The sequence below is a fragment of the Somniosus microcephalus genome, chromosome 1 (genome assembly GCF_052327205.1).
Source record: "Somniosus microcephalus isolate GS21.2 chromosome 1, FLI_Smic_1.0, whole genome shotgun sequence".
Taxonomy (NCBI): Eukaryota; Metazoa; Chordata; class Chondrichthyes; order Squaliformes; family Somniosidae; genus Somniosus; species Somniosus microcephalus.
This window is the reverse complement of record NC_140987.1, coordinates 49,889,610-49,909,469: the sequence shown is the minus strand read 5'-3', so window position 1 is coordinate 49,909,469 and position 19,860 is coordinate 49,889,610. Positions and strand designations below refer to the sequence as shown.

At 49.2% G+C, this 19,860-nt stretch overlaps 1 protein-coding gene and 1 long non-coding RNA gene across 4 annotated transcripts in view; one reads left to right on the top strand and one right to left on the bottom strand.

Annotated features, from left to right (window-relative positions):
* LOC147124049 (protein WWC2-like) overlaps positions 1–19,860 on the bottom strand; it is a 276,343-nt gene that overhangs the window by 179,106 nt on the left and 77,377 nt on the right. The gene's annotated exons all lie outside the window — the stretch shown is intronic.
* Positions 49–19,555, top strand: LOC147124050 (uncharacterized). The gene is made up of 2 exons (XR_015075827.1): positions 49–575; positions 19,148–19,555. It is a non-coding gene; the product is annotated as an uncharacterized LOC147124050 (long non-coding RNA).

Genomic DNA, 19,860 nt, shown 5'->3' with positions numbered 1-19,860 from the left:
GCCCACCACAGTCCTTGTGAAGAAATCTGCCTCGGAGTGGTCCTGAACTCTATCCAATGCAATTCTTTTCTCCCTGTTTACATTGGCCATTGTATAGGGATTGGTCCCAAAATAAAACAATTTGCACAATCTGTTTTTGTTTTCTAAAAACGTATTTCTTCAGTCAGCCCGAAAGCCAGATAGGAGGAAACCCGCTATACAGGAAGGCACGAACTCGGGTAATCGGCCTGCCCCTCGGCCTGCATTAATATCCTGCTATAGGAGGGCACTGGGAGGTGTTTGAATGCAGTCTGACGTTAAACAAGCAGGTGAATGTCCTCGGAGCTGCTCCCGCTCCACCGCTGTAACTTTGCCGGAAATGCAGCGGAAACCCTCAATTATGCCGCACTTCTGGTGAAATTACGGCGGCAGAGCGGGAGCAGCTCTGAGAAAATCTCCCCCCCCCCCTCCTCCGCACCCATTTAAAAGTGACCCAAGGCTTATACAAGTTCACTGAAAGTAGTCTGCCGCTATCTATTGGAAAGTAGAGTTTTCTCTCTATCTGAAAGAAGACGCACTTTCCCTCGACTTGGCAGGTAAGCACTCTGAGGCATTTGCGTGTGAAAGGGCCGTAGTAAAATGCACATTGTTGTTGTCGTCGTCTCCATGACAGCTGGACTCAGACCAGTAACTCACTGTGCCCAGATCAGGGCTGTGAATCGGCATTCTCCCCGTCTGTGAAGCAATGAACTGCTCTGTCACCCTGCTGCCCTGGAACACTTTTTTTTAATCAAGTTGAGAAATCTCAGATCTCAGATGCACTCTAATTTAGAAATAGTGGCAAAAGGAGATTGGTTCAGATTGCACCAATTGAAGCTTGCAAATAGGGTCGTCGATTGGTTCTGTGTCCTGGTCTGGTATAGCCCATGAATAGCAATCATTTCAAGTATCAGGACTGACTAGAACCTCTCTTAGCCGGTCAATATATTTGCATTGCTCCAACTACAAAGTAAATTGGGTCTGGTATAAAATTGTGAAATATAAAATTCTGACTCTTAGCTGTTCTGCGAATTACTAGTGATTGCTTATACATTGAGAACATTTCCTGACCCATGTAAGCTTTTGTATTTCCACTACCTGCTGGCTTCTGGAGAAAAAAAAGCATAGCTTTCTCTCTGAGCTCTCCCGATTTCTGTCCCTTGTCCTTCAGTTGCGCTCACATCCTGTGGAACGTTGCGATTTAAAAGCCCTTTACACAACGGCAAAAAAAGCCACGCTGGGCTCACAGGCTTCACTTTACAAAGTGAAGGCTGTTAAAAATATGTTAAGCCTCATTAAACAGACAGCCTGAAAGAAAGCTTGGTAAGGCTTCGCTCTGCAAAGTTACTCGTTTTTTGGGGGGCTGAGCATTTTTTCGGCTCAATGTTTAGGCCACTTGGTTGATGCCAAAAATCTGTTCAGCCGTGACGTTGTCCCATCTGGTAAAATCGTGTAAATCTGATATTTCTTTCAGTCCCATTTTGAAGTTCTGGTGTACCCCAGCCTTCTTCCAATGCACCACACGAGGCTGCTGGCACTATCCAGATCTCCTGCCTCGTTAACAGGCTTTGGTTACTGTCGGGAGGACTATAAGATGAAGAAACCTAAGAATGAAAGTTATGCCCACTTTTTGACTGAAATGCCGAGCAGTCAAGAGCTTGGTATGGAAATACAAAATACAATACTGGAGAAAAGCATTCAGATAAATTCAGATTCACGCTCTCTAAATCCAACGTTGAACAGCGCAAGACCAACAAGAATGTAGCCAGCAGGGATGCGTTACCCAGTACATATTCCTGCATGCTTAAAGCTGCATAAATGAACCTTTAGCATGTAAAAGAAAGACTTTGCATTTCTATAGCGCCTTTCACAACCTCAGGACGTCCCAAGACTCTTTACCGCCAATGAAGTGCTTTTGAATTGTAGTCACTGTTGTAATGTGGGAAACGCGGCAGCAAATTTGCGCACAGCAAGCTCCCACAAACAGCAAAGTGATAATGACCAGATAATCTGTTTTAGTGATGTTCGTTGATGGATAAATATTGGCCAGGACACCGGGGATAACTCCCCTGCTCTTCTTTGAAAAAGTGCCATGATATCTTTTACATCCACCTGAGAGAGCAGAAGGGGCCTCGGCTTAACGTCTCATAAGAACATAAGAATTAGGAGCAGGAGTAGGCCAGATGGCCCCTTGAGCCTGCTCTGTCATTCAATAAGATCATGGCTGATCTTCGACCTCAACTCCACTTCCTTACTCTTGTACTCCAACCCCTTGCAATAAAGGCCAACATGCCATTTGCCTTCCTAATTGCATGCTAACTCTGCATACTAATTGCATACTAGGGCACCCAAATCTCTCATATGAAAGACGGCACCTCCGACAGTGCAGCACTCCCTCAGTACTGCACTGTGACTGTCAGCCTAGATTTTAAGAAGTGGAGTCACTGTGCCCAGATCAGGGCTGTGAATCGGCATTCTCCCCGTCTGTGAAGCAATGAACTGCTCTGTCACCCTGCTGCCCTGGAACACTTTTTTTCCCTGGCACCGGGGGTGGCTCTGCTGCACAGAATGGGAGGAAAAAGAGGGGTAGAGCTATAGTAATAGGGGATTCTATTGTAAGGGGAATAGATAGGCGTTTCTGCGGCCACAAACGAGACTCCAGGGTGGTGTGTTGCCTCCCTGGTGCAAGGGTCAAGGATGTCTCTGAGCGGCTGCACAACATCTTGGAAGGGGAGGGTGAACAGCCAGTTGTCGTGGTGCATATAGGCACCAACGATATAGGTAAAAAGCAGGATGAGGTCCTAAAAGCGGAATATAGGGAGTTAGGAGATAAATTAAAAAACAGGACCTCAAAGGTAGTAATCTCAGGATTGCTACCAGTGCCACGTGCTAGTCAGAGTAGAAATAGAAGGATACTTCAGATGAATACGTGGCTAGAGGAATGGTGCCAGGGGGAGGGATTCAAGTTCCTGGGACATTGGAACCGGTTCTGGGGGAGGTGGGACCAGTTCAAACCGGACAGTTTGCACCTGGGCAGGGCTGGAACCGATGTCCTAGGGGGAGTGTTTGCTAGTGCTGTGGGGGAGGGTTTAAACTAAAATGGCAGGGGGTTGGGAACCTGAGCAGGGAGACAGAGGAAAGGGAAACAAGGATAAAAGCAAAAGATAGGAAGGAGAAAAACAAAAGTGGCAGTCAGAGAAATCAACAGTTTAAATCAAACGTGGTCACAGTAAATAATAATTCAATAGGTCTAAGAGCGTTAAAAAAACAAGCCTGAAGGCTGTGTCTTAATGCGAGGAGCATTTGTAATAAGGTGGATGAATTGGCTGCGCAAATAGAGGTAAACGAATACGATTTGGTTGGGATTACGGAAACGTGGCTCAAGGATGGCCAAGACTGGGAACTCAACATCCAGGGGTATTCGATATTCAGGAAAGATAGGCAAAAAGGAAAGCGAGGTGGGGTAGCATTACTGGTTAAAGAAGGGATTAACACAATTGTAATGAAGGATATTAGCTCTGATGATGTGGAATCTGTAGAATTGAGAAATACTAAGGGGGAAAAAACGTTAGTGGGAGTGGTATATAGACCTCCAAACAGTAAGGCGGAGGTTGGGGATGGCATTAAAAGGGAAATTAAAGAAGCGTGCAATAAGGGCACAGCAGTCATCATGGGTGACTTTAATCTACATATAGATTGGGCCAACCAAATTAGTAACAATACTGTGGAGGAGGAATTCCTGGAGTGTTTACGGGATGGTTTCCTGGACCAATATGTCGAGGAACCAACCAGAGATCAGGCCATCTTAGACTGGGTATTATGTAACAAGAAAGGATTAATTAGCAATCTTGTTGTACGAGGCCCCTTGGGTCGGAGCGATCATAGTATGATCGAATTCTTCATTAAGATGGAGAATGAAGTAGTTGACTCAGAGACTAGGGTCCTCAATTTAAATAAAGGAAACTACGATGGTCTGAGGAGCGAGTTGGGTAGGATTGATTGGGGAATGTCACTCAAAGGGTTGACGGTGGATAGGCAATGGCAAACATTCAAAGACCGAATGGATGAGCTACAGAATTTGTTCATCCCAGTTTGGCATAAAAATAAAACAAAAAAGGTGACTCAACCGTGGTTAACAAGGGAAATTAGGGATAGCATAAGATCCAAGGAGAGGACATATAAATTGGCCAGAAAAAGCAATAATCCTGAGGATTGGGAGCAGTTTAGGATTCAACAAAGGAGGACAAAGGGATTAATTAAGAAAGGGAAAATAGAATATGAGAGTAAGCCTGCAGGGAACATAAAAACTGACTGTAAAAGCTTTTATAGATATGTAAAGAGAAAAAGATTGGTGAAGTCAAGCATAGGTCCCTTGCAGTCAGGATCAGGGGAATTTATAATGGGGAACAAAGAAATGGCAGACCAACTAAATACATATTTTGGTTCTGTCTTCAGAAAGGAGGACACAAATAACCTCCCAGAGATGCCGGGGAACATAGGGTCTGATGAAAGGGTGGAACTGAAAGAAATCAGTATTTGTAGGGAAATGGTGTTAGGAAAATTGATGGGACTGAAGGCCAATAAATCCCCAGGGCCTGATAATCTACATCCCAGGGTACTTAAGGAAGTGGCCCTAGAAATAGTAGATGCATTGCTGGTCATCTTTCAGAACTCGATAGACTCTGGAACAGTACCCATGGATTGGAGGGTAGCTAATGTTACCCCACTATTCAAAAAAGGTGGTAGAGAAAAAGCGGGGAATTATAGACCGGTAAGCCTGACATTGGTAGTGGGGAAAATGCTAGAGTCCATTATAAAAGATGTAATAGCAGAGCACTTGGAAAGCAGTGACAGGATCGGACAAAGTCAACATGGATTTACAAAAGGTAAATCATGCTTGACTAATCTACTGGAATTTTTTGAGGATGTAACTGGTAAAATAGATAAGGGAGAACCAGTGGATGTGGTATATTTGGACTTTCAGAAGGCTTTCGATAAGGTCCCACATAAGAGATTAGCGTGCAAAATTAAGGCACATGGGATTGGGGGCAAGGTATTGACTTGTATAGAGAGCTGGTTGGCAGACAGAAAGCAAAGAGTTGGAATAAACTGGTCGTTTTCCGAGTGGCAGGCAGTGACTAGTGGGGTACCGCAAGGATCAGTCCTAGGACCCCAGCTGTTCACAATATATATTAATGATCTGGACACGGGAATTGGATGTAATATCTCCAAATTTGCAGACGACACAAAGCTGGGTGGGAGGGTATGCTGTGAGGAGGATGTCGTGAAACTCCAGTACGATTTGGACAGGTTGGGTGATTGGGCAGTAACATGGCAAATGCACTATAATGTGGATAAATGTGAGGTTATCCACTTTGGTGGCAAAAACAGGAAGGCAGATTATTATTTGAATGGCAAAAGATTAGGAGAAGGGGAAGTGCAAAGAGACCTGGGTGTTCTTGTGCACCAGTCGCTGAAGGTAAGCATGCAGGTGCAGCAGGCGGTTAAGAAGGCAAATGGTATGTTGGCCTTCGTAGCAAGAGGGTTCGAGTACAGGAACAAGGATGTCTTGCTACAGTTGTACAGGGCCTTGGTGAGACCGCACCTTGAGTATTGTGTGCAGTTTTGGTCGCCTTACCTGAGGAAGGACGTTCTTGCCATGGAAGGAGTGCAGCGAAGATTCAACAGGCTGATACCTGGGATGGCAGGAATGACGTATGAGGAGAGATTGTGTCGATTGGGCTTATGCTCACTGGAGTTTAGAAGATTGAGAGGGGATCTCATCGAAACCTATAAAATTCTGTCAGGCCTGGACAGACTAGATGCAGGAAGGATGTTTCTGATGGCCGGGGTGTCCAGAACCAGGGGTCATAGTCTAAGGATAAGGGGTAAGCCATTTAGGACTGAAATGAGGAGGAATTTCTTCACCCAGAGAGTGGTGAACCTGTGGAATTCTCTGCCACAGAGGGCGGTGGAGGCCAGTTCATTAAATATATTCAAGAAAGAGTTAGATATATTTCTTAAGGCTAAAGGGATCAAGGGATATGGGGAGAAAGCAGGGACAGGGTACTGAATTTGGATGATCAGCCATGATCGCATTGAATGGCGGAGTAGGCTCGAAGGGCTGAATGGCCTACTACTGCTCCTATCTTCTGTGTTTCTATGTTTCTACATACGTGTGCTGAAGATTCTAATAAGAGTTTGCAGTTGTACTGTTGGTACAGTAATTTGCAATGGAGTCTGTATTAGCTGATGGTAGTGAATTTATATCAGCGGCATTAGTACAGCAGCTCCTAATGCAGTTTATATTAATAAGAACATAAGAGGTAGGAGCAGGAGTAGGCCGTACGGCCCCTCGAGCCTGCTCCGCCATTCAATAAGATCATGGCTGATCATCGACCTCAACTCCACTTTCTCACCCGATCCCCGTATCCCTTGATTCCTCTAGAGTCCAAAAATCTATCGCTCTCAACCTTGAATATACTCAACAACTGAGCATCCGCAGCCCTTTGGTGCAGAGAATTCCAAAGATTCACAACCCTCTGAGTGAAGAAACTCCTCCTCATCTCAGTCTTAAATGACCGACCACTTATCCTGAGACTATGCCCCCGAGTTCTAGACTCTCCAGCCAGGGGAAACAATCTCTCAATCCCCCTCAGAATCTTATATGTTTCAATGAGATCACCTCTCATTCTTCTAAACTCCAGAGGGTATAGACCCAATCTACTCAATCTCCCCTCACAGGACAACCCTCTCATCTATTGGTGCTGTTGGTAGCACCAATAATACTATTGGAATAGGCAATTCTAATGGAATTGATCCTAGTGACTGCCAATGTTCCCTTTAATTTTTTTTTGGCTCCCCGGCCCCTTTAAGGGGCTGCGCGACCCATTCAAAATGCCCCGCTTGCGGGGTTTTTCTTATTTAAAAGCCAGTGAGCCAGTTGCGCGGGAGCTGTAGAGAGCTGCGAGGCTGCGAGGCCGCACAGCTTAAAGGGAACTCTGGTAACTGGTATTGCAGGTGCTTTGCATCAATAAATATCCAAATACACTGTCCAGGTTAATGCCAGCAACACTACTGCACACTGTTTATAAGTTTTTGTTGGTGAGAATGGGGGAGGGAGGTCTCCCTTCCTGCAATGTTAATTCAAGCAGACCAGGAAGCAGCATTGAGGGAGATTTGGGAGCTTGACCGAACCCCCCACCTCCCCCCACCATTACCTGGGCTAGTATTGATGTTGTGTGGAAAGCAGATTAACATGGATTTAATATAATCTTTGGTTGATAGTTTATAGACCTCATCTAGAGACAGCTGCCACAAGTACTGGAAGAGTACAGGAACAAGGATGTCTTGCTGCAGTTGTACAGAGCCTTGGTGAGACAACATCTTGAGTATTGTGTGCAGTTTTGGTCGCCTTATCTGAGGAAGGATGTTCTTGCCATGGAGGGAGTGCAGCGAAGATTCACCAGGCTGATACCTGGGATGGCAGGAATGACGTATGAGGAGAGATTGGGTCGATTGGGCATATACTCGCTGGAGTTTAGAAGAATGAGAGGGAATCTCATTCAAACTTACAAAATTCTGACAGGACTAGACAGACTAGATGCAGGAAGGATGTTCCCGATGGCCGGGGAGTCCAGAACCAGGGGTCACAGTCTAAGGATAAGGGGTAAGCCATTTAGGACAGAGATGAGGAGGAATTTCTTCACCCAGAGTGGTGAACCTGTGGAATTCTCTACCACAGAAGGCAGCAGAGGCCAATTCATTAAATATATTCAAGAAGGAGTTGGATATATTTCTTAAGGCTAAAGGGATCAAGGGATATGGGGAGAAAGCAGGGACAGGGCACTGAATTTGAATGATCAGCCATGATCTCATTGAATGGCGGAGCAGGCCCGAGGGGCCGAATGGCCTACTCCTGCTCCTATCTTCTATGTTTCTATGTTAAGCTCACATCCATTTAAAACATATGTACGTTTGCATGATCAATTACTTGTTAAAGAAAACCTGTGTTATGGTGATCTTATCTGCGGCTCCTGATTCATCGACAACTTCCTGAGTTGTATGTAAATATTGTCCCTTTAGTGAGATAGTTCTTATTTGAATCGTTTATTAACACACATTTCTGAAGAGGCTGTTTAATCTACCCTTCCAGTTACAGTACAATTAACAGAAGGAATTTTTATAAGCACCGTTTATTCAGTAACCATGTACATATTAACAGTCCTGAAGGAGCCTGTTTTATTGGTGCCATACAGTACTGGATGAGATTGGCTACAAGGCAGTTACAACACAGTTAGACAAATCTGTGGGCTCGGCAGCTCACTGTATTTATCACTTCGCCTAAACTCTTGAGATTTGTATAACAGCTTTACGTGACATACTCGCTGGTATACCTTATGTTACATTCAATGGCCGAGAGTTTCCGCTAGTTTTCGGTAGCTTTATCAGCGCAATCCGGCGGAAATCGGCCAAACCCGCGCAAAAGATCGCGGAATTTTAAATGTAAGTTACGTCAAGGGCAAATAGCGTTTCCGTGATCTGTTAACGCTGCTTTAAAAAACATTGGCCTAGAAATTGGGTATAGCCCCGCTTGAGGCGTTAGAACTGGCGCTGCGCAAAGTTTATAGCCAGATGAAACTTATCACCGCCTGGCGTGATATTGGGTTGCATCGCCCCTAAAGGGGATTGAGGCGCGAATTCAGGCGTTACACGGGACTCCTAAGGCGCTAATCTTCCGGCGCAACCCAATATCGGAGCGGACGGGCGCAGCACAGGTGCTCTCTATTACTGATGACCACGAGACTTCCAGGCGCCGGCCAGCTCTTAAAGGGGTGGGTCAGTCAGCTTCAGCATCCACACTCTGCGCCTTGCAGGCCTCAGAATCGGCGCAGGCCCTTCTCTGGCACTAAAAACTTGGACCAGATGGAGAAGGTGAGACAGAGAGCAGAGCGCTTGACCAATGAGGCTCTGGAGCAATTGGTGGCCGCAGTGGAGCGCCGGCGAGATGTTCTCTACCCAGACAATGGCACGAGGCCGAATCATAAGGACTACCGGCGAGCTTGGAGGGATGTATGCCAGAGGGTCAACTCCAGCAGCATGGTGACCAGGAGCCCTGTCCAATGCAGAAAGAAATTCAACGTCCTCACTCGGGTCGTGAGGGTGAGTGTTGTTTCTGCAAACTTCTGCATCCCTTCATTTGCACCTGACTTTATGGCTACAGGGTGGGCTGTGCCCCATTGGCCATCTGCCAGCAAGCACCCATGGCCCTTTCTGGGCACACACATGCACATTTGACACAAGGCGTCATGTAAGGGCTCTTGCACCATGGGGGGCATGAGATGATCACTCAGGGCATCATGTAACATAACTTCCCCTCCTTTCCCCTGCAGTCCAAGCTGGCAAGGATTGGCAAAGACCAGCTTTGCACCGGTGGAGGACCTCCACAAGTGGTCACCCTCACGGATCTCGAGGAGAGAGTCCACCAGATTCTTGGACGACGTCTGAGTGGTCCTGTGACCACTGCAGCTGCCGACCCCATTGTCGACAGCGATGTTAAGGTTCTCACCTATTACAACTGTCTCCTTCCACTTGTTCCCCCCGCCAGCATGCTTTCTCACTGTGGACCCATGTCATAGCCTTGCCGCAATCTGGCATCCCTTGCTGCCAAGCTGTCCTTTTGCTAAAGCCACTCTTCCACCTCCCTGCTTTCAGATGCTGCATCACCAGCTCGGGAGCCGGGCCCTCAAGCTGCCAGTGCCAGTGCCTCCGAAGGCTCAATGAGAAAATTACTGTCCAACAGAAGGTCAGCAACTCTCTCCAGCAACGATCAGAATGGCCAGCCCAAATGGCTGCAGCTTTTATACTAGTGCTGTCCCCTTTAAATAGCGCCCCCGAGTCCGAGAAGGGCCTGGGAACGCTCCATCCAACTGTCACTAATAGTGCCAGGCGAAAAGGTTGCGGGTGCTACCGAATATCCGGTCCGGGGCGCCAAAAAGGCGTTGCACACTGAAATGACGTCATGATCTGCCTGCGCCCGCGGGCGAGCGAAAAGAGTTAGCGCCGGCACTAAAAGGATACTCAATATGGGAGGTGGCGCTATATTCACTGCGCCCACCCGAAAATTGGGTAACGCCCCAGTTCTCAGGCTCTTTAGGCGCTAATCGCTGGCGCTACCAACCGAATTTCTAGGCCATTGGGCCGGAAGCTGGCCCCGCCCACAAAACTTGCCCTGCGCACAGATCGAATGAATGAGCATGGCCGGTTTCCGCTGACTGCGCCCGTTGCGGCCCTTCGAGGAGGCTCTTCAAATTGAGCTCTTTTTTTAGGCACACAAGCACGTTTTAAACGTTTTTACATGTTAAAAAATATTTAATTCACTCAGGAACTACACCAATAAAACTAGTAAATGTTTCAGTATAGACTTTGAACTAATTTTCAGTGATTTAAAATCGAGTTACTCACAGGTGGTGGAAGGGACACTCTTATTAAAAATGCTTCTATTTGGTGACAAACCCATTTTCAGCTGTACTAATCAAACTGCACCAGGCTACCACTCTTAAATACATCAAGGGATACTTTTTAATGCAAAGAAAAAAACCAATTATGTTCTATTATGCTGATCGATTGGGCTGGTTCATGGAATACTTTGGGGGCGATTTTGCCAGCCCTGGGGAGGCGGGTTTGGAGGCGGGACTGCTGGGAAAATGGCAGAATCTGGGGGCGGGTACCCATCCCGCCACCAACCCGCCCCGGGCCATCTTCCCAGGTCCGTCTCCCATCTCCTGGAGGCGGGAAGGGGATTACATCCACTTAGCTGCCTGTTAACAGGCAGTTAAGAGGATTATTTCCACTTTTCCAGCTGAGATGCAGGCTTCCCGACGTCGGAAAACCCTGCCAGGGTCAGCGAGGCGAGCAGTGGATCTGCGGGGGTCGGAGGGGTGCAAAAGTGCGCTGTGGAGGTGAGTGATGGGTGCAAGTGTGGAGAGGTAAGTATGTGAGGTGAGTGAAAAGTGATAGAAAAAGTTTCCTTACTTTTGTTTCTTCCTGCAGGCTTCAATCGTTGGGGATGCAGAGGCTCCGACATCTCAATAGCAGAGATGACAGAATGGTTGCTGCATTCTCCGATGCAACAGCCATCTGCTTTCTGCTCACAAAATAGGTTTGGTGAGCCTTGAGTACAAGAACACACCAAACAACAGAGAATGTCAGCGTTTGACAGCTTCTCAAAGCTGTCAAACGATGACAATTCATCTGTCAAAAATTTTTCTGTAACCGGCTTCCACTTAATTGGCCTGCTAGGCCCGCTGGGCAGGCTTAACAAGGTCAATCAAGGGAAAATAGCGTGGGTTGGCCACAAGTCAATGGAGGCGGGACTAAAACCCGACAAGCAGCAGTCCCGCCTCCAACACGCCCCCATTGGCAAAATAACCCCCTTTAATTTGTGATTATGCAAATCAGTTTGGGCGGCGACTTAAAGCGTAACTTAACTTTGTAAAAGCAGTGGAGTTTCAAGCGCAATTTGCGCCCAGATTGCCGACTGCGCGCAGTAGAAACTCTACCTCAACATACCATAAGTTAAAAGCATGCTTAACCCCACAAGTCATAAAAGATGAATTGTTCTTTGATTGAACTGCTCCACACAGCTAGGTATAAGTGCAGACTCCAGGACCTCGATGAAGTGGCCATTTTAATATGTGTGAGCCTAGTGTGGGTGTGTGTGTCGGTAGGACATTCAATCGTGGGGGTATCACTTCCAAGCCTAATCCTCTCCTCACCGACATCCACACACGACTCTTTCGAGCAGGAGTTTCTGAAGAGCAGAAACCCAGGCTGACTTTTGTGACCAGTGCACTTGCCAACTGAGTCATCAGAGGGGCTTCAGTTTAAATGTGCCTGTCATGGTAAGGCAGCCTGAATATCCTGTGGTCCGAAGCTGCAGATCCCCCTCCCCACACCACGTGTACACTTAATGGGGTAGATTTTGGCTTTGTGTGATAGTGTTAAACGAGTGATAATCACCATCCCGTTTTACCCCCACTGGAAACAAAGCATAGGCAGAGATGTAAAACGGGCTGCCGATTCACTGTCACACATTTTACACTATCGCACAAAGTCAAAATTACCCCCTTTGAATCAGGTTGCTCAACAGCATCACAACATGCCATATGATGTTAATGGCTCTTTACTTTGGAAACATTAATGTTCTTGTTAAGCTACAACTTTCCTGCCAAACTTGTACCTACATCTGCATAAAAGGCATTGTACCGAGGTGCCGAATCTCACTCTATGGTTGCACTCGAGGCCCACAGTAAGTAGTGGTCCGACAGTGGAGTAATGTGTTGGCCTACACAATGTCATGGGCCCTGATGTTGACCGGGGGGGGGGGGGGGGGGGGGGGGGCGGGGGCGGGGAGGGAGCTGGGGCGACTTTTAGTGACCGGGAAATACGGGGAACGTGGAGGTCCTACCGAAATTAATGGGGAGGGGAGGGGGAGAGAGAGCGCAGGGAGGGAAGAGGTCGCAGGGGCAGAGATTGAGGGGGGAAGAGATTTCGGATGGAGAGTTTGCGGGGGCAGAGATCGCGGGTCGGCATTAGATCAGATCAGACCATGGTGGGGGGGCTGAAGATTGGATCGCAGGGGGGGGGTCTGAAGATTGGATCGCAGGGGGGGGGTCTGAAGATTGGATCGCGGGGGGGGGGTCTGAAGATTGGATCGCGGGGGGAGGGTCTGAAGATTGGATCGTGGGGGGGGTCTGAAGATTGGATCGCAGGGGGGGCTGAAGATCTGATCACAGGGGGCTGAAGAACGGATTGCGGGGGGGCTGAAGATTGGATCGCGGGGGGGGGTCTGAAGATTGGATCGCGGGGGGGGGTCTGAAGATTGGCTCGCGGGGGGGTCTGAAGATTGGATCGCAGGGGGGGGGGTCTGAAGATTGGATCGCAGGGGGGGGTCTGAAGATTGGATCGCAGGGGGGGCTGAAGATCTGATCACAGGGGGGCTGAAGAACGGATTGCGGGGGGGCCTGAAGATTGGATCGCGGGGGGCTGAAGATTGGATCGCGGGGGGCTGAAGATCGGATCGCAGGGGGCTGAAGATCGGATCGCAGGGGGCTGAAGATCGGATCGCGGGGGGCTGAAGATTGGTTCGCGGGGGGCTGAAGATCGGTTCGTGGGGGGCTGAAGATCGGATCATGGGGGGCTGAAGATCGGATTGTGGGGGGGCTGAAGATCGGATCGTGGGGGGCTGAAGATCGGATCGCGGGGGGCTGAAGATCGGATTGTGTGGGGGGCTGAAGATCGGATTGTGGGGGGCTGAAGATCGGATCGTGGGGGGGCTGAAGATCGGATTGTGGGGGGCTGAAGATCGGATCGCGGGGGGCTGAAGATCGGATTGTGGGGGGCTGAAGATCGGATCGTGTGGGGCTGAAGAACGGATCGTGGGGGGCTGAAGATCAGATCGTGGGGCCTGAAGATCGGATCGCGGGGGGCTGAAGATCGGATCGCGGGGGGCTGAAGATCGGATCGTGTGGGGGGCTGAAGATCGGATCGTGGGTGGCTGAAGATCGGATCGTGCGGGGCTGAAGATCGGATCATGGGGGGGCTGAAGAACGGATCGTGGGGGGCTGAAGATCGGATCGTGGGGGGGCTGAAGATCGGATCGTGGGGGGCTGAAGATTGGATTGTGGGGGGCTGAAGATCGGATCGTGTGGGGGGCTGAAGATCGGATCGTGGGGGGGCTGAAGATCGGATTCTGGGGGGCTGAAGATCGGATCGCGGGGGGCTGAAGATCGGGTCGTGGGGGGCTGAAGATCGGATTGTGGGGGGCTGAAGATCGGATTGTGGGGGGCTGAAGATCGGATCGTGTGGGGCTGAAGATCGGATCGTGTGGGGGGCTGAAGATCGGATTGTGGGGGGGCTGAAGATCGGATCGCCGGGGGCTGAAGATCGGATCGCGGGGGGCTGAAGATCGGGTCGTGGGGGGCTGAAGATCGGATTGTGGGGGGGCTGAAGATTGGATCGTGGGGGGCTGAAGAACTGATTGTGGGGGGCTGAAGATTGGATTGTGGGGGGCTGAAGATCGGATCGCGGGGGGCTGAAGATCGGATCATGGGGGGCTGAAGATCGGATCGTGTGGGGGGCTGACGATCGGATCGTGTGGGGGGCTGAAGATCGGATCGTGGGGGGCTGAAGATCGGATCGCGGGGGGCTGAAGAACGGATCGTGGGGGGCTGAAGCTCGGATCGTGGGGGGGCTGAAGATCGGATCGTGGGGGGCTGAAGATCGGATCGTGGGGGGCTGAAGATTGGATTATGGGGGGGCTGAAGATCGGATCGTGGGGGGTTGAAGATCGGATCGTGGGGGGCTGAAGATCGGATCGTGGGGGGGCTGAAGATCGGATCGTGGGGGGGCTGGAGATTGGATCGCGGGGGGCTGAAGATCGGATTGTGGGGGGGCTGAAGATCGGATCGCAGGGGGCTGAAGATTGGATTGTGGGGGGGCTGAAGATCGGATTGTGGGGGGCTGAAGATCGGCTCGCGGGGGGCTGAAGGTCGGATTGTGGGGGGCTGAAGAACGGATCGTGGGGGGCTGAAGATCGGATCGTGTGGGGCTGAAGATCGGATTGTGGGGGGCTGAAGATCAGATTGTGGGGGGCTGAAGAACGGATCGTGTGGGGCTGAAGATCGGATTGTGGGGGGCTGAAGATCGGATTGTGGGGGGCTGAAGATTGGATGGTGGGGGGCTGAAGAACGGATCGTGGGGGGCTGAAGATCGGATTGTGGGGGGCTGAAGATCGGATTGTGGGGGGCTGAAGATCGGATTGTGGGGGGCTGAAGATCGGATCGTGTGGGGCTGAAGATCGGATTGTGGGGGGCTGAAGATCGGATTGTGGGGGCTGAAGAACGGATTGTGGGGGGCTGAAGATCGGATTGTGGGGGGCTGAAGATCGGATTGTGGGGGGCTGAAGAACGGATCGTGGGGGGGCTGAAGATTGGATCGTGGGGGGCTGAAGATTGGATCGTGGGGGGGCTGAAGATCGGCTCGTGGGGGGCTGAAGATTGGATTGTGGGGGGGCTGAAGTTTGGATTGTGGGGTCTGAAGATTGGATTGTGGGGGGGCTGAAGATTGGATCGTGGGGGGCTGAAGATCGGATTGTGGGGGGCTGAAGATCGGATTGTGGGGGGCTGAAGATCGGATTGTGGGGGGCTGAAGATCGGATCGTGTGGGGCTGAAGATCGGATCGTGGGGGGCTGAAGATCGGATCGCGGGGGGCTGAAGATCGGATCGTGTGGGGCTGAAGAACGGATTGTGGGGGGCTGAAGATCGGATTGTGGGGGGCTGAAGATCGGATTGTGGGGGGCTGAAGAACAGATCGTGGGGGGGCTGAAGATTGGATCGTGGGGGGCTGAAGATTGGATCGTGGGGGGGCTGAAGATCGGCTCGTGGGGGGCTGAAGATTGGATTGTGGGGGGGCTGAAGTTTGGATTGTGGGGTCTGAAGATTGGATTGTGGGGGGGCTGAAGATTGGATTGTGGGGGGCTGAAGATTGGATTGTGGGGGGCTGAAGATTGGATTGTGGGGGGGCTGAAGATCGGATCGTGGGGGGGCTGAACATCGGCTCGTGGGGGGCTGAAGATTGGATTGTGGGGGGGCTGAAGTTTGGATTGTGGGGGCTGAAGTTTGGATTGTGGGGTCTGAAGATTGGATTGTGGGGGGGCTGAAGATTGGATTGTCGGGGGCTGAAGATTGGATTGTGGGGGGCTGAAGATTGGATTGTGGGGGGGCTGAAGATTAGATTGTGGGGGGCTGAAGATTGGATCGTGGGGGGGCTGAAAATTGGATTGGTGGGGGGACGGTGCTGAAGTTCGGATTGCCTGGGAGTGGGGGGGGGCTGAAGATTGGATCGTTGGGGGGGGGGGGCGCTGAAGGTTGGATCGTGGGGGGCTGAAGATTGGATCGTGGGGGGCTGAAGATTAGATCGTGGGGGGGGGCCGCTGAAGATCGTAGGGTCGGCGTTCATGGCAGGTAAACCTGGGGGATGGGCCTCATTTGAATCTGACTGGTGAGCTCAAGCATCCAACTGGCAAGCGTCAAAGCATCAACTGGTTAATATCGGCCTCAGACCACTCAGAATTATGAGGAGCGGAAACCAGCCTTCTGTCATGAGCTTCTATCTTGCAGAGCAGTCTCCAGCCAAAAGCTGACCAACTATGACTGAATGGAGCTTCCAGAGTCAGAAGCTCAGTAGGGGTTACACTGCAAGCTTCCTGCTGCACTCCTTACAGTGTAAATAGAACTAATGAATAAATGCTATCAGTCATGTGAGGTTTCTTTTCTTGTTCCCAATTTGCCATGTTTTCCCATTATTTATTTATAGGAGCTGCTTGCAACCTTGTACCCGTCTTCCTGCTGGGAAAGAGTCCCGAATGGCATCAACGTCTCTCACTGACTGACTAACATTTTCAGCAGGGCGAGACCCCTTCCTTCCCATGGATATGATGTGTCCCGCCATAGACAGCCAGCTCAACTAGCAGCTCACCAGCTAATTAACGACAACAGTGACTACACTTCAAAAGTACTTCATTAGCTGTAAAGCGCTTTGGGATGTCCCAAGGTCGTGAAAGGCGTTAGTCTTTCTTTTCTTTCTTTACTGCCAAGCAGCTACAGAGCAGGTAAAGTGACAGACAGACCTGGAACTCAAACCCAGGATAATCTGGTCAGGAGACTGTGCAACCTGCCATCTTTAACACAAATGAGCGCAAACAACCAGTGAGGCAGAAAAGAATGCAAAAACTCCTTTCACAGACACTTCACAGCACAAAGGAATAGAATGGAGTGTAGGCCATTCGGCCCATTGAGCATGGTCTGCCATTTATTTTTAGCTATGGCTGCTCATTTTTATTAATCCCAAATCCCTGCCTTCTTTGCTTAATACCCTATTTCCCCAAGTATCTCTTAGGGGGATTAAATACGTGGGGTTACGGGGATCAGGTGGGATATGTGTCGGTGCAGGCTCGATGGGCCGAAATGGCCTCTATCTGCACTGTGGGGTTTCTGTGATTCTGTGATACATCTACGGCCTTTTTTGGCAGTGCTTTCCACAATCTCACAATCCTTTATGTGAAGAAGCTTTTCTTGGATTCACTTTTAATTGGCTAAACTCCAATTATGTTTCAAATTAAGATTATGTTTCCTTTTCTATAGTCCTCTATTAGAGGGAAGAGTTATACACTATCTACACTGTCCATTCACTTTATTATTTTAAACAGCTCAATAATATGATGCCTTAACCTTCTCATCGCTAGGGAATATTACCCAATTTCACACAGTGTCTCTTCAATGTTTAGTCCCCTCGTCCCAAGTATACTTCTGATTAATCCACGTTAGGCGAGTATATCTTTGCCAACATGGGCACTCAAAACTGGACACAATATTTGACAACCCTTCCCTTTGCTCTACCAGTGGCTGTTGTGTGTTCAACCACCTATGCCCCTCTGCAATCGCCTCCAGAAACCTCTCCGCCTCTCGACCTCCCACTCCTCCTTTAAGACCCTCGTTAAAACCCACCTCTTTGACCAAGCTCTGGTCACTCCTCCTAACATGACCCGGCATCCATTTTTTTGATTACGCCTCTGTGAAGCACTTTGGGATGTTTTCCTGCGTTAAAGGAGCTATATAAATTCAAGTTGTAAGCATTTAATTCCTTACAGATCTCTAACTCCAGTTACCATCAAATCGTCAATGAGGTTATCCTCCACATGCTCTAAGCTATGAATCACAGGACTGAAAGCTGTACAGCCTGGGATAACTCACCTCAAACCTCAAGAATACAAAGAAAAATACAAATATTTCTATGGCATCATTTTGCTTGGTCAGAAAATTACAGGAAGCCAGACAAATTCCATTCAGATGAATTATTTTCAACAGGAAAGATAATTGCCACTCTAATACAATGGCCTTTTTATTCATAGCTGGAAAAAAATCTCCACATTGTCACATGAATTTTAACACTTTACCTGCTCCAGTAACTCTGCAGTCCTTGCCCTATCTTTACCTTTATATTGATTTAACACTCAATTTTCCACACAATGGCCTCGATATTAACCCCACTACAATGGGCGGGAGGGGGTTAATCCCTTAAAAACGCAGAAAAGCAACCCCAACGTGACGTGTATGAGCCTGCCACCATTTTTATGGCAGCGGGTAGCGTGCTGTGTGAGTGACCCGTCTTGGAGAGGTGGGACACTTCATTAACATGTTTAAATCAGCACCCACAGTGCAAATGGGAGCCTGATTTAAATTTACAGTTGCCAGCCGGGTTTCCCGGAAACCCGGCAGCAAAATGGAGGCAGGAGATGCCGGCTCCGGAAGGTTTTTAATAGCACTCCTTGTGGGCCATGAGGAGCAGGAGTACTCTCCCCCCGGCCCCTCAAGGAAGCCTTTGGCTTCTCCTCTACCGATCACGGCCTCTCTCTCCTCCACCCCCAAGCCCAGCCCTGCGGCTTCCCCACCTCCCGATTGCCGGAGATAGTCCCTAGCGGTCCCCGGTTGCGGCCTCCTGCTGCCAGTTTTCCCGCCTAGCCAATGGCCAGCCTGTCAACTTGGCCGGCTGCCGGGCGGAAAGCAGAAGAGAAAAATTAGAATGAGATCCTGCCGTTAAACGGCGGGGCCTTCGCATCCCCGGCCTAGCCGGGGTTTCCCCCGCGCAACTGCGCTCCCCCGCAACCTCCCCATAAGTATCGAGGCCAGTAAGTACTGATATGAACAAATATCAGGAAATTTGGGTGGGGAGAATCACACACCTGTAACAGTTAATGGACAGAAAATCAGACGGGCTCCATTACAGGTGTGCAATTCTCCCTGCCCGATATTTCTCTCTGTGCTGCACCCAGGTGATACTGTATAACAAGCACAACAGCAGAACAACCTGGCCTATATTTCAAGAGGGAAATTTAGAAAAGGACTCACTGTCAGCTGGTCACTTATGCTCTAGTTTTGTCAGGTTTGCTTGCCACCAAACAGGTTTGTCCTTCACATAATCCAAACTATAACTCATCGGACTGAAAGCTACACTGTTACACTGAACATTAACTGATTTCCAAAAGTACCAAAGCTCTTTATTTTCCAGGTTTCCTGATCCTGATTACTGTCCTAATTGAGCACCCCAAGCTTGCTGGAAAAGTGTGTGCGGGAATGGAAACGAGCTCAACTATGATGCTCCCTTTGGTTAAATAGCCTGCCAACACGCACTGTCTCGGGGATGCATCAAAAATGGCCACTTCGTTAAGGCACAAGATGGTTGCCGCTGGCTATTCAACTGCACCCCAGAAAGAGCCAGCGCTTTCGGAAGAAGAGACGATAAAAGGGAAAAAATAAAGGTGAAAGAGAAAATCCGGAAAAAGTAAAGCTGCAAAACAAAAAGGACCTAATGTAAAAGAAAATCCAGTTTTGTCACGAGGCTTGTTCAGTGTGTTGGCACCAATACACTACAGGAAAGATCACATTTCAACCAATACACTTTAATGTTGTGCCAATGTTTCTTGTGTGATACTCTTAATTCATCACCACAGGTTAATCCCGTCACTACCACCACCTTACTTCACTCTAGTATTCTCCAACTTAAAGTACTCAAAAAACTCAAGTTTGCAAGGACAACATTTTTAATTGTACAGCTGAATTTTTTTTTGGCAGTTCTAAGCTGAAATAGTATGAAAATTTCACATGCCAAACATTGCCGCTTCACTAAAATCTTAGTAACTCTGCTGAAGGGATCCTGCTGCTGGTATGTTGGTGAATCGATTTTATTGGATTTTCTATTCCCACACAGCAAAACAAAATTAC